This window comes from Pinus tabuliformis, chromosome X (genome assembly GCF_031772625.1).
Source record: "Pinus tabuliformis cultivar Carrire ecotype Pingquan chromosome X, CPIR1, whole genome shotgun sequence".
Taxonomy (NCBI): domain Eukaryota; kingdom Viridiplantae; phylum Streptophyta; class Pinopsida; order Pinales; family Pinaceae; genus Pinus; species Pinus tabuliformis.
Genome location: NC_142308.1, coordinates 1,431,993,181 through 1,432,008,314, shown reverse-complemented (window position 1 = coordinate 1,432,008,314; position 15,134 = coordinate 1,431,993,181).

The following is a 15,134-nucleotide window of genomic DNA, read 5'->3' as shown; positions in this document are numbered from 1 at the left end:
GTAGTAAAACAAATATTCACATCAATTGGAGTGTTACGGTTGTATTTTGAGAGAAGATTTGATCCCTCTCTACGATCAATAATCTAGACATCCATATTTATCAAGCAATCTAGAGATTTATATTTATCAAACTTGGAAAGAAATCAAATTTATTAAGATATTTGGTAAAAAATATGTGTATTTGATCCCTTCCACACTTGTTGAATATATCATGTAATGATGAATCTCTTCCCATTATATAAATATGTTTTTATTTCTTAATATGGTTTATAATATAACATAATATTATATTATATTATAAACCAATATACAGGTAATTTATGGAAAGATAAATTAAATTTATAAGGAAAAATAATAATTATCAATAAATATATAAATATAAAATATTATAATAAGTAATCGCAATTTAATTCTATTAATTAGGTAGTATTTTAAAGTCTATATTGGAATTGGTGTCTAATATTATATTATAAGATAGAAAGAGCTATATTTTTATTTACTATAGCTAAATTGGGTATATATACATATCAATACATATATATTTTATAATAATTATAGTTAAATCAAATAATATTAAATTGTGAATGAAAATTATGTTTTGGAAAAAATTATAATAGTAAGATAAATAAATAAACATATTGTAGTAATTAATTATAATTTCATTATATGTAATTATGCAATATTTTAAATTAAGTAAATATGCGTATATTTTGTAATGTTATTTAAAATATCATAAATCATATTATATAGATGAGAAAGAGCTTTTTATTTAAGAAATATAAATGATATTTATATTTGAAATATAAAATTATGTTAATTAATATGGATATTAAAATGTTGTATTAGGTTTTTAAAAATAGTTTTATGTTATTAATATATTTTGGTTTTAAATATTACATGTTAACCAAACTAAACATAAAATGAATTAAGCATTTGTGTAACATCACTAATACTATTTTGTATGTTATACTTAAACTCCACCTTTAGTAACGAATGAATTACACATTTCCTCCTACTAAAATGTACTTTTTTTGTTTTAACTTCCAACTAAACTATCTCTTTATATAAAGTTCATTTAAAATTAAGCGGAAAAGCGAAGAATTGCTTTTCTTACTAAGATTGAATTACAAATACCGGTAAAAAAAAACATTAATGGAATAATAATTGCTCTCTCTCTAATTCAATAAATTACAATATGATTATTCTCAGAATAACTAACACCCACTAAAACCAATGTGGTATATATTTTTTATTTTTTTTAAATTAAATTACTTTTCTCTTTTTTGTTTAAATTTGATATAAAACTTTGTTATTTAATATAGAAATTGAAATATTATAATTATGACTAAAAATAAAATGTGTTTTTGTTATTAATGTATTTTTATTGTAATTCATAGATGACAAACAAACATAGAGTAAATTACATATCATGTAATATCAATTACATTATTTTTAAATGGCATTTTTCAACTCCATAAAAAGTGATTTTCTTCTGCCCCTTTACTTTCAATTACCTTATCTCTATATAAAGTGGTCGTAAATTAACCTCGAGATCTAAGTATTTTACTTGTGATCTACATTGATTCTTTTGTTATTACAATTTTTTGTTAATTTGTTATTGAAATTATTGTTTTATTATTTTTTAATATAACATTATCATATAGAGTGTTTCTTATTTAAAATGGATATAGAAATATTTTATTTGATTGATGCCATATTTTTATCTTATTAACATCTTTTCTTTTAAATATTACATGTTCAATAAACCTAGAATGAATATTTTTATTTCTGGATAACAATATCTTTTTTTGCTTTTAATATTAGTATTATTTTATTATTTTTAAATCTATGGTCTTGTAGTACCTCTCAACTACAAATGTCCCTAAAAAATATTTATATAATAAGAACTCTCTCATATATATCTGATATAGTAAAATTATCCCCTTATACAATATTTCATTTTTATAAAAAAAAAATTATCAATATTTAAAATGTTACATATCAACTCCATATTAAGAAAAGAACATAACAAATCTAAGCTATTAATAGAATAAAAAAATTCTATATAGATAAATTTGATATTAAACATTTTATTATTATTTATATATCCTAAATGTTATATATCTTTTTTTTTATCAGGTAAGAGTAGGACCTTCTATTGATCTAGTGAATAATACATAATTTACAAGTAGCCACGCCAGCCCCATGAGAGTTCCACAGATAGCTTTGCACACTAAGAACTGAACCACACATACAAAACCATGTGAAATCCTAACAACAAATGCAAGCAGTAGATCATCTAGTCATTCTTTCTAGCATCGAAAGAACCCAAGCACTCAAAAAAACAGTTACAAGTGGGGGTCCACAAGACTACTAAAAAGACCAACTACATATCCTAGTAAGCTTGTAGAGCCACAAACCATACGTTCAGACCAGCTAGGATCCAATGAACACGCACGGATTACAAGCCCACATAAGACCCATAGCTAAACCTTTCTTACAGACCCAACGAAAACTTTATGCTAGCCCTCTGCACTTTTTTCGGGTCCGAAACACCAAGCCAATTTGCATGATTAAGCCTACACCATTGATCTCCCAATGTCGATCCAACGGTTTATGGCGATATCGATTGGACAGGTTGCACAAGCGATAACCACCCAATGAGAGCGGTATTCTCTCACCTCTCTCTGCTATGTGTCGATCGAAGAGTGGCATCGCAGCCTCCCTCGAAAAAGCTAGATACCACTTAGCCCCCGTCCGATAAACCACTTGTGTTCTAAGAAAACAATGCCTTGAAGAATAATTAGTGCTCTCTTTCTCCATCGGTAGCCGTTGATCTCGTGCATCAGATGGTTCTTGTGCCATCGTCCCAAAATCTCTATTAAACCCAAAACACCATCAAAATTTCCACATAATGTTTTGTTCCATGGATGATCAAACCTGTCATACTTCCATTGTCGGTCCTCTCGCCACACATTCGAAGGAATATTGAGTTGTGGATTGTGACCCATACCCAAAGAGGATAGACATTTTAGGATGCTCTGTCTACCCACGAGTCTCCTAAACCTCCTTAGTCCTTCTTGTGAATCCATAGCTCTATATCTTCATCCACCTGACAGAGATAGTCCTCCACCAGTTTTCCTGGGGGTACTAGATCCCAATCATACCGGGAATCCCTATCGAAATTGGTGACTCCTTCATTTGCCAACCAATCCGCTAACATATTAGCTTTCCTCTTCACATGGACAAAGCTAATAGTTTTTAAGGTTTGAAGGTAGGAGTGGATACGGTGAAAGACATGCAAAGGCCTCCAATTCTTCGATACTTTATCTGGATAAGTACCATTGCATATTTTCTTGGCTGCTCAGGGAAAATTTTAAGAAACCCCCCAAATTTATATGTATAATAAATGGGAAAATCTCCATAGTATATAGGAAAAATGGAAGGCGACTTTATCAATAATATAATATGTAGATATAATTTTTTGGAAAATCTCTCACCAGGCATGGCGAATATTTTACTCAATTATAAAATCTTGTAAGATCTTAGCGAGTCTTTCACTAAATAATAAAACTTTCTGAAGTCCTAGTGAATTTTAGCATTGTGAACTCTTAGAGAATTTTTTGAAAAAGTATAAAACCATATATGACAAGAGCCACATGGTGGCAATATCACTATTTTTTTTCACATTTCCATGATATGGAACTTGTTTATAAAATTATAAAAAATCCAACCAAGTCCCTTATAATATGCAAGTAAGCTTATAACAGAGTCTAATACCTCTACTATGTTTGTCTTCATTCAAGTGTCATAGCTACTATACTTAGCACTGTGAATCACCACTCTCTTAGAACTCGACTCTATAGTGTAATTAAAACCTTTGGAAATTGAATCCGACAACTCTATAAAAAGGATTGGTGAAATAGAAGCTTTTGTGAATGAGTGCACTAACTATCACTACTAAACAATGAATCTAGACTATGAAGTCTTCCATGATGATCACAATCATGCTCACGATCAAGGGAGTGTGACCACCTGACCTAGCATAATGGCCATCATAGCTTCCAATAATCAACAACCACCTTGCAAGGACATCCTAACTCATGTCTCGTGAATTTTATTTATCAATCTTAACTGATATAAATCTTATACAGATAATATTAGAATCCTCTCTAGATTCACTGTTAATACAAGGGTAAAGGAAATTTTCTAGCTCAAGGCACTAGCCAATACCAACTTTCGTATTTGTGACCCCTTTGTGGGGATGCACCTACCTTGCCCCGTTGGGTTTCTACATTGTAACGTAGTTCAAGGATCACAAGACTTTCCAATATTCCTACTCCATTAGACACACTTTATATGCTATACATAGTGATTGGAAAAGAAGCATTATAGAACAAACAATTTCACAGAAGGAAGAAAAATCTTAGCCAGTTCAATATCAAAACCTTAACCACTAATTAATAAAGAATAACAAGTAGTGTAATGAATTGTTCCGAGTTTTTTATTTACAAGCTGTAAAGAATGTAGTGGAATGGAAAATATTACTTAGGCAACCCTTCAATATTTTCTACTAATATGTCTGTGCATGTACATATGAAATTAAGAGCATTCCGGAATACAAAGTTTCCTTTTCTCTTGCCTGTGTTTTGACAAATCAATGTAAAATCAATGTCACTTTGAATCTCCTTTCCTGTGTGGACGTTTTGAAAAATCAATGTGAAATCAAAGTCACTTTGAATTTCCTTTCCTGCGAGGGATCACATCAACAATTGATTAGTAAAGATAATCTACTATATATTATGTTCAAGAAACTGACTGCAATCTACAGTGGAAACGAGACCTCAATTCTTATTCTAAATTTGAATATCTCAGGACAACATAAGAGATAAAAATGCATATGGCCTTATTAGCTAGAAAACAATCACTCCATCATTACAAGACCACCTAGATTTTGGCACTTAATCTAAATAATGGCACTAGTTGCAGTGCTTATTTTCATTAACACCATGGAAAAGCAACAACAATGTTTCAAAGCACACTTACTGGAAAAGTTGTAATGTTCCGAGAATATTTAATGACGAAATCTTAACCTAGTAGCTATGGTCGGGAAACTAGGGAACCCAAATCTTGGAAGATATCTCATACCAAATCTGAGAAAAAAAATAAAAAAGGGAAACAATCAAAATCTATAAATCAAGCAATGAACTGTTTACAAATCAAATACAATTCCTTTAACTAACAGTTAAATTGTGCTGATATATTTAAATATTTAGTAAGAGGGGAACTTCAAACCATGGAATATTACCTTTGTCATTACTGTCATCCCTTAGTGTCATCGCTTAGTGACTGAGATTACAAATCAATACTTATGGAAAGATTGTAAGAAATTCTGTGAAATAGTAAAGCATAACCTCTATTTTCAAGCAACAAAATCAAGACATTGTTACATCAAGAGCCATAATTGATACATAATCAATGAATCAAGTCATTGTATGGCACAAGCTTGTTTCACAACCTCTATTTTCTAAATAACAAAATCAAGACACTGTATGCGGTTATTGCCAAAAGGAAACTACGTTCTAATTTTGAAGAGGATCTTATCAAAAGACATGGATTTATTCAAAGCTGCAAAGTGTAATCGGTTACTGAAAAATATGTTGGAATATGGGATCATGATACTTAAACTGAAAAAATATGCTTTCCTTTTAGAAACATTACAGTTATACAATGTTTTTTGAAAGCATTAGAATTTGAAATTAGGCCTTTCTATCAAGACAAATTTTCATTAACAAAATGTACATTCCTACGTGAAACATTGTAGATATCCAAGAAAAACTTGAAAAGCATAAGAGAACTTAGCATAATGTACTTTCTTTCCTTCCTTAACATTCTTAAAAAGTTGAGGTTCCCCAAGTCATCAGGTAACTTTCGAAGGAAATGACAATTAGTAATAGTCTAATTCACAACTAGAGATGTGTCACAAATACAAGGGGGCATGTCCTCCAAATCACAAAAGTGCTCCAGGTTAAAATCTAGCATTATTGGAAGCTTAATGCTTGAGTGGGTGTTATTGAACCCAAACATTTTTCCAATCTTCTCTAAAATCTTAAAGATAGCTTCTCTAAGTTCTACATGACTTTACTATGCTCTTCAAGTGGGGGCACATATAGCCTCTCCAAGTGAATAGTCTTAAACTAAGTGAAGATACGGCCGATAGATCATTCAGTGTGGATCTCTCTAACCAATAATTGAATACTATGTCTCTCTTGAACCCATAATTGAATACTACTAGGACTTTCAAATTTTTCATTGAACTCAAAAATGTTGGAAGAAAGTATTTTCTTCCAGAAAAGAGTAAAACTAAAGCCTTTTCTTGAGGACAATTGATGTCACACCACTAATACTTCTCTGTGTAATCTATATAGGTAAACCACAAATGCAGAATTCCATTAGAATATTGTGTTTATTGAATATACAAATGAAATCATTGCATTTCCTTAAAATATCTTTTGAAATCAGAATTACTGAAAATCAATAACCTAGTTAGTGTAGGATAAAATTCACCTGTCTCATTCACAACAAGCATGAGGAAAAACCTAATACTATATATAAAACCAAGAAAATTTCAAATTCATCACTTCTAGGACCCTACCAATACATAAGTATGTTCTTGTTTGCAGTTAGAAAAATTACCCAAATTACAATCTGTTTACTCCAGCCTATGTTGGAAAGTTATATAAGGATGACTAGTGTTATTAATCCATTCCTTTTAGCCCTGGATTTGTTTCAGTTTAAAACAGAAGTATACAAATATACTTATCCAATGTCTATTCTTTAACAATTCAACTTAAGATTTTTTTACAATATAATTTCCTAAGTCTATTTAATATCTTCATTATCATAAAAAACAACCTATATCGATCTTAACTCCACATCTACCACTCATAGGGGGATGAAATCTATTTATCCCTTTGAGCACTTGGTAGGCCCAGAATTAAGATGGATCTAAGATGATAGAATTTCCCCTTTAAATAGTCTATGCTCATGTGAATACCATGGTATTACCATGAGTCAATACCATGGGTTATCATAAAACTCGAGCTTAAAAATTACTATTAGTAATTTCTAAAAATGTATAAAATTAATAGTTGATTTTTATTTTATTTTTTATTTTAACCAAGCTAAAATGTTTAACATACATTAAATTACAACATCCATTTTTACTCTTGATCCACCAAGCCCCAAGAGGGATCAAATATTTTTTCACTCTATGCTAGTTTGCATATCACGATATTTGATACCTCTCGGGGGTTAATAGATCTAGAGTAAAGATGGATCTATGTTGGTTTAATTCCCCCATTTAAATAGGCTACATTCGAGGTGAATACCATGGGTCAAAACCATGTGCCATTTTGGTGAATACCATGGGTCAATACCATGTGCCATTTTTATTTTTATTAATACTAATATTAGGGTTAATAATGGTTTTTTGCATGGTATTAATAATAATCTAGCCCATTGTATTTGTCCCATATTATTTTTCCCATATGTTTCACCTAAATATAACGCATTTTTTTAGTGTTCATAAATATAAGGTGACTTATGGAGTAAATATAAAAAAATGTTTTATTTGTTTACCATACCTCTCCTTTATTTACATTTTTATTAATTTACCATACCTACTTTACAAATATGGTATTTGGCCCATAGGATTCAATTAAATAAAACCTCTTTTTTGAGGATTCATAAATAGAACGAGGGTTATGGACTAAATATAAAAAGAGGTTTTATTTATTTACCATACGTCTAGTTTATTTATATTTTTATTTATTTACCATACATTTTGTGTAAGTATAAGAAGACGTTTTACTTATTTACCATACCTCTACTTTACTTATATTTTTATTTGCTTACACCCTTGCATATGTATAAGGTGACTTATGGAGTAAATATAAAAAATGTTTTATGTATTTACCATACCTCACATTTATTTATATTTTTATTAAATTACCATACCTCTTTTATAAATATTGTATCTGGCCCATAGGATTCACTTAAAAAAACCTATTCCTGAAAATTAGGGCGAATGGAAGGCTGTAACTCCTAATTTCAAGCGGTAAATTTACGTTTTTTACCCTCTCCCTTAAAATAAGGTGGGCTATTTGAGGTGATTTGTAAAAATGGGCTATGATAGAAAATATTTGCCCATTAAAAATTTAAAACCCCTTAATTTCCCTAAAGGGCGAACATTCGCCCCTAAAATTTTCCATGCCGCTCTAATTATCAGTTCAGAGTCCGCTTCAATGATGACATTATGCAAATTTGAATCTAACAAAACTTCCAAGAATTGTTCTAGTGCCATGAGCTTTGCCATCTTAATAGTGGCCTTACCCAAGTGGCCATGGAAGATCTTCTTTATTTGACCCTTTTCATCTCTTATTTCACCTCCAAATCCGTCTAACCCTGAATTTCCTTTAGAAGCTCCGTCTATATTAACCTTTAGAAAGCCATGAGGAGGAGGCTTCCAAATATTAATATTTTCATTTATTTGGCTTGCTCCATTGATTAAGCCCTATGGGTTTACAAACTGGAGACCCAAATGCAGAATAATGCTCACCTCTTGGGGCAGAGGCGGATCCTTACGAAGATTTCTCAACAAACTTATTACTGTGTCTTTGAGCTGCCTCAAAATTTGGGTAATAATGTGTTGGGGCTTGCTTGCTCTGTTTTTGAAGATCCGATTGTTGTGCTCTTTCTAGACATTCCCGATAACAAAGCCTAGAACCAGAATCCAGGCTTTATTAATAATTTCCTTCCCATAGAAGTTTACCTGCCAATTCTTCAATGTATTGGAAATATTTAGGCTATACCTATCTATTTGCCTGAGGATTGAGGCCACCCAGTCCCAAATGATTGATGTGAAAGGACAGAGGTTGAGAAGGTTCTCCATTGTCTCCTCTTGAGAACCATAAAGGTAACATTGGGAGGAACCAATAAATCCTTTATTTTTGATAGTCTCGCAGGTTAATATTTTCCTTTGATGCACTAGCCAGACGAATAACTTTATTTTCATCTAGTGGGGTCTTTGCCATAGTTACTTCCTATTTAGCTTCTTTGAGGTTAGAGTTTCCTTCAGTGTTCTTCCCCATATTAATTGTTCAAATATGGAGGATACCAGAATCCTTCTATGCTCTAGCTCCTCGGTGAGGGCTCTTGCCAGAACCTTCAAAGGGCTCTCATCACTGTAGTCTATATCCTTCCAATTCCTCCATTTTCCAATATTCCTATTGTAGTCCCAAAAGTCTTTAACCATCATCAGCCCTTTGTTATCCGTGTCTCTCTTGAGAGCTGCTAATTCATCTCTATTAGGTTTGGTTCCTGTTTCTAGTTGTCCTCCAAAAATATTGCTAGATTCCCTGCTCAAATTTTCTAGAAGCTATGTTGCTAAATAATACTTTTATTCTCCCAGGCGAGATTCCGAATATGGGAACCCCTGATTTTCCCTCACATTCTAATTTGGTCCTTCTCCTACAAATACCTAGCATATTTTTGTTTCCAAAGTTTGGCTCCTGAAGCTCTACTGAGGGTTTCAGGGTCATGAAGCCCCAATCCACCATGGCATTTGAGCTTGAAAATCTTGTCTCAAGAGATTAATGCCCACTTTTTTTCTCTTCACCTCTACCCCACAGAAAATCCCTTTGTATACTTCTAATATGTTGCATAAAACCTTTAGGAGTAGGAAGAGCTGAGAGCATGAAAATGGGAATTGCCTGCAAGATTGCTTGTGTGAGCACATGGCTCCCTACCAAATTTAGAGATCTGTGTGTCCATTTCCTGAACTTGTCCTGAAGTTTGTTAATTATTGTCTCCCACACCCCCTTTCTCAAAGGTTTGTCAGTAAGCAGTATGCCTAGATACTTGGAAGGTAGCTGATCCCTTTTAAACCCAAGAATTCTGGTAATATTTCTTTGAATAGCAATGTTGGTGTTAAAGAAAAAAACTTTGGATTTGTCGATGCTTACCTCTGTGCCTGTTGCCATAGCAAAGTCATTCAAGATGTGTTTGATCTCTCTGGCTTCCCTGACTGTGGGTATGCCCTGTAGCATAGTATCATCCACAAATTGTTGATGTGTGTTTGCCTCTCCATCTAAGGTGAGTTTGATACCCTGGATTCATCCTTCTGGATTTTCCATTTTAAACACTCTACCTAGCCCTTCCATCATGAGAATGAAGAGGAAAGGTGAAAGCAGATCTCCCTGTTTGAGACCTTTGGAAGGTGTGAAGGTTCTTGATGGAACCCCATTGAGCAGTATAGAAAAATTGGTCATGGTGACGAGTGCCATAACCCATCTTATCCAATTTTGGTCTAAGCCATAGGCCTTTAGAATTTCTCTTATATAAGACCAACTTAGCTTTTCATAGGCTTTCGCTAGGTCCAACTAAATGATCATACCTAATTGTTTGTTTCTTTTGAGAGAGTGTACCACCTCATGTACTTGGATGATGTTGTTGAGGATTTGTCTTCCTTCCACATAGCCCATTTGCTCCTCCGAGATGAGCGAAGGTAGAAGGGGCTTAAGTCTATTGGTTGTCACTTTGGAAATTATTTTGTACACCACATTACAGAAGTCTATGGGTCTGAAACCATCCGGAGTCACAGCATTTTCCTATTTTGGGATCAGATTTATGACAGAAGTATTAAGAGCCTTTATAACCTTTTTAGATTTTCTTGAGTCTTCCACAACCTCAAGAATATCTTGTTTGAATCTTTCCCAGAAATCTTTGAAAAAGTCTACATTGAACCCATACGGGGTTGTGGCTTTTCCATTTTGCATTTCATTGATCACTCCACTGACCTCCTCTTCCGATAATGGCCTGTTAAGATTGTGGTTATCCTGTCTGGTGACCAGTTGAGGGATATATTGAGTGAATTGTTCAATGAATTTGGATCTATCCTACATAGGTTCCTCTGCTATATTAAGGAAGTGTTGTACAAGGATTGATTCCATATCGTTGTGAGAGACAAGCTCTATCACTTGAGAATATTTGAACTTTGTGATTCTAGTGTGTGCCCTGTGAGCCATGGTAGATTTATGAAAAAAATTTGAATTCCTTTCTCCCTCCCTAATCCACTGTATCCTTGATTTCTGCCGCCATAAAATTTCCTCTTGCAAGCATCACTCTTCCTATTCTTCCTGTAGAGAGTCAGTAAGCTTTCGCCGCTCCTCGGTAAAGCCCTCTGTGATGTTTATCTGGTTGATCTCTTGGAGATTTTCCTAAACTTCTCTTTTGTCCTTGAAGATGTCCCCAAATTCCTTTTTATTCCATTCTTTAAGTTTGGATTTGATGTATTTCAGTCTCCATTGAGCATGAACATTTTAGTGCCTTGAATGTTCAAATCCTCTCTCCACCATTTTCCAATATTACTGGTGAATTTAGGATGAGATAGCCATGCATTTTCAAACCTGAAAGGTGTGTTTCTTGGTGTGCCAATAAAGGTGGCTTCCAACTGTATAGGCCAGTGATCCGATCCTCCAAAGGTCAGAATAGAGGCTATCATAGCTGGGCCTATCAAAAGGTGGTCCTCTGAAATAATAAATCTATCAAGTTTGGAGGCAACTTGAAAAGCCCCTCCCCTCTTGTTGTTCCATGTGAAGATTCCATTTATTGTTTCAGTGTCCAATAGCCCGATGTTCATTATAAAACTCTAGAAGGCAAAGGAATCTCCTCGTCACTGTCTAGTACCCTATTTTTTCTCTGACAGTGATCTTATCATGTTGAAGTCTCCTGCAACAATCCAGGGCATATTGGGGTGTCTTGAACTAAGATTCTTAAGGGAGATGAGAAGCTTTAGTTTGTCTACTTGCTTTTGTGGTGCATAAACATTTGTGATCATGTGTACTTCCTTGTCACCTATAGGTTGACAAACCACAGAAAGGTAGTTTCTAGATGCTTCAACATCCAGGATCCTAAATTTTTGTGGATCCCACATTGTGAGAATCTTCCCCGCTGAGTTGTTTGCCTTAACCTCTAGATACTCATATATGATTAGCCACTTCTTATGAATTTCTCTAATCTTCTCCATTGAAAATTTTGTCTCCTGAATAAAAATCATGTCTGGCTTTTCTTCTTTGATTCTACTATTGAGAGTCCTTTGTTTCCTTTTATTTCCTATGTCTCTAATATTCAAGGTTGTGAGTTTCATTAAGAAAGGTTAGCAAAGGATTAACTGGTAAGATCTTTCATCTTACCTGAGTTAATCAGTGGCTTCCCACATTCGTTGAGCAACTCATTTTGTTTCTTCCTTCCTCTTTTCCTTCCTGAGTTCTTTGAATATTGTTCTTGTGAATTTTCCATCATTATAACCCCACTATGCTCTTGACCTTCATGATTTCTTTTGAACCCAGCTCCCTTCACTTTTATCTCCATAGAAAGAGTTGTTGTACTCTATAATAATCTTCTTTTGGTAGGGAGTCCACTCCTATGGTTGTCCCTTATTCCAGAAATTTTTCTAGATCCAAATTTTCCTTGTCTAGAATCTCCTTTAGTTCATAGTCCTCCGTTCCCACTTCACTTGGAGTCATCTCCTAGTCCCTTCTTATCTCCATATAGCTTGGTGGCTCATCCTTTTGTTGGTTTTCTACCGTGATGCCCTCCATGTCAGCCTCCTTTCCATTTTCATTGATTAAGTTTTCCTTATCCTAGACTATTTCCTTGTTCCCCTATTCTTCCTTTAAGATTTTGAACCAATTATGTATTGACTGTATATCCTCATTAATCTTCTTTTGTGGATGTTTACAACCTTTCCCTTTACTCCCAACCTTGGTGATAACCTCATGATTCTTATCCTCAACAGTTTTCGTCTTCCCTTCCATAGTGTTTTCTGGGCAGTATCTGAATAAATGCCCATGTTCCTAGCATTTTCGGCACGTAAATGATATGCGCTCATAGTCCACAGTCTGAACCCATTCTTCGTCATATACCTCCAAGACTATCGCTTCTGAAAGGGCTCTAGATAAGTACATTTCCACACAAATTCAGGCGAAGGAGGTATATTTTCCTTTAAGAGTTGCCTCTGATATCCTTAGAAAATGCCCTAGCTTGTTTCCTATTACTTTCAGAGATTATGGTAGCCAATAATCCAGAGGAAGGGAGTAAAGTCTAATCCATACCGGTACCGGTGTGAAGTTTCATGCTCCAAGACAAAGTTCATTTTCCATGGCCGCATGTAGAGTCCTGCCACCACATAGAAATATGGACCTCCTTCGAACACTCTATCCTTATCCTCTAGGCTCATGAAAACCACTGTGAAGAAGCCCTTAGAGCCAAGGTGCAGGTGTATTTCCCCATTTTTCTTCCAATGACTCCTTATCCAGATGTGTAGCACCCTCTCTGTCGACCATAACCCAATAAATTTGCATGCGATTTCATGTTCTGTCATATGATCCCTATGATCTTGAAACGTAGGATCACCTAATATGACCCAGGGAATGGTGCTCGACTTGGGTTTGCAGACCCCCATTGTCCTTGTGCAAGTATGTTTTCCATAGCTACCCTCATTCTCCTTCTCCTTATTTGTTTCTGACTGATCCCCTTCTTGTTCCTGAAGTCCGTTTCCTTCCAATGTTCCTTTGCCTGTTGCCTCTACTACCTTCTCCAGAGGTTTTTCAAAATGTTGCTTTCCTGCTTCCTTATTTTTTCCTGTAACTGCCTAACTGTAGGAGGGAGCAACACTCCCCCCTGCACGTCCTGCCATGTTTCCGAACGTCAAAACCCTGCATCAACTTCAACCCTAGCTCCAGTTGCCGACTGAATTTGATCCCTTATTTTTTTCGTGTATGACATGTTTCATTATCCGTTGCTATTGCAATTCTGCTAAATGTTATATATCAACTTGATACTAAGAATGGAATAAATTACAAGTATTTCTTACAATGAAAAATAAAAATATAATTAATAAATAAATTGTTTTTTCTAATATAAACTTACATAAAACTATATTATTTAATATGATCATTAAAGTATTTTATTTATGGCTCACGCCAATACTTTTTCATTATAAATTTTCATATGTCATAAATTGTATATATATATATATATATATATATATATATATATATATATATATATATATATATATATATATAAAGATATATATTCAATTATTTTATCCTTATACAAAGTCTATGCCAAATTAAAGTATATTATTTTTACATGTCATATGTCATTTCATATAAAGTGGTGACCATATATATATATATATATATATATATATATATATATATATATATATATATATATATATATATATATATATATATATATATATATATATATATATATATATATATATAATATCAATTATTGTATCTTTATACAAAGTAGATTCCAAATTGAAGTGAAAAATTGAAGTATTTTATCTATGGTACCAAATTTGGTGTTAGATGGGAGTAAATATGCATATAATGAAACCCTATTGTTAACTAAAGCATTTAATAGACAAAATTTTAATAGAAGTGTCATCTGTTATATGTACTAGATTTATGTAAAACAATTTTTATAGATTTTAAATAATAAAATCTACTTTGTAGATTTATGTTAAATATTTTTTATATAGTTATCATAATAAAATCTATTTTATTGATTTATGTTAAATGATTTCTATAGATTTATTTTATGTAATCCAAGAAAAAGGTATAGAAAAGAATTTAGAATTTAGTTCATATAGATTTAAATACAAATATGAAGAATGGATGTGAAAATTATGTTGATAATAAAACATCTAAAATTTCTTATTAATTTAATTTTGTGTTTTCAATATAAAATCTAGTTTATGTAATAGATTTATATAATACATTTGGTTATTTTGATTTGATTTGATACAAACACACAGAGATATGTATATATATATCGAGAGAGAGAGAGAGAGAGAGAGAGAGAGAGAGAGAGAGAGAGAGAGAGATTTTGTCCATTTAGATTTAAATAAATAAATTGAAAATCCATGTAAAATCTGTATTAATAATAAATTATGTTAATTTCTTATTAATTCAATTTATTGTGTGCAATATAAAATCTCTGGAATATATTAAACATCAATATATTAATATCTATTTTATATTAATATTAAACAT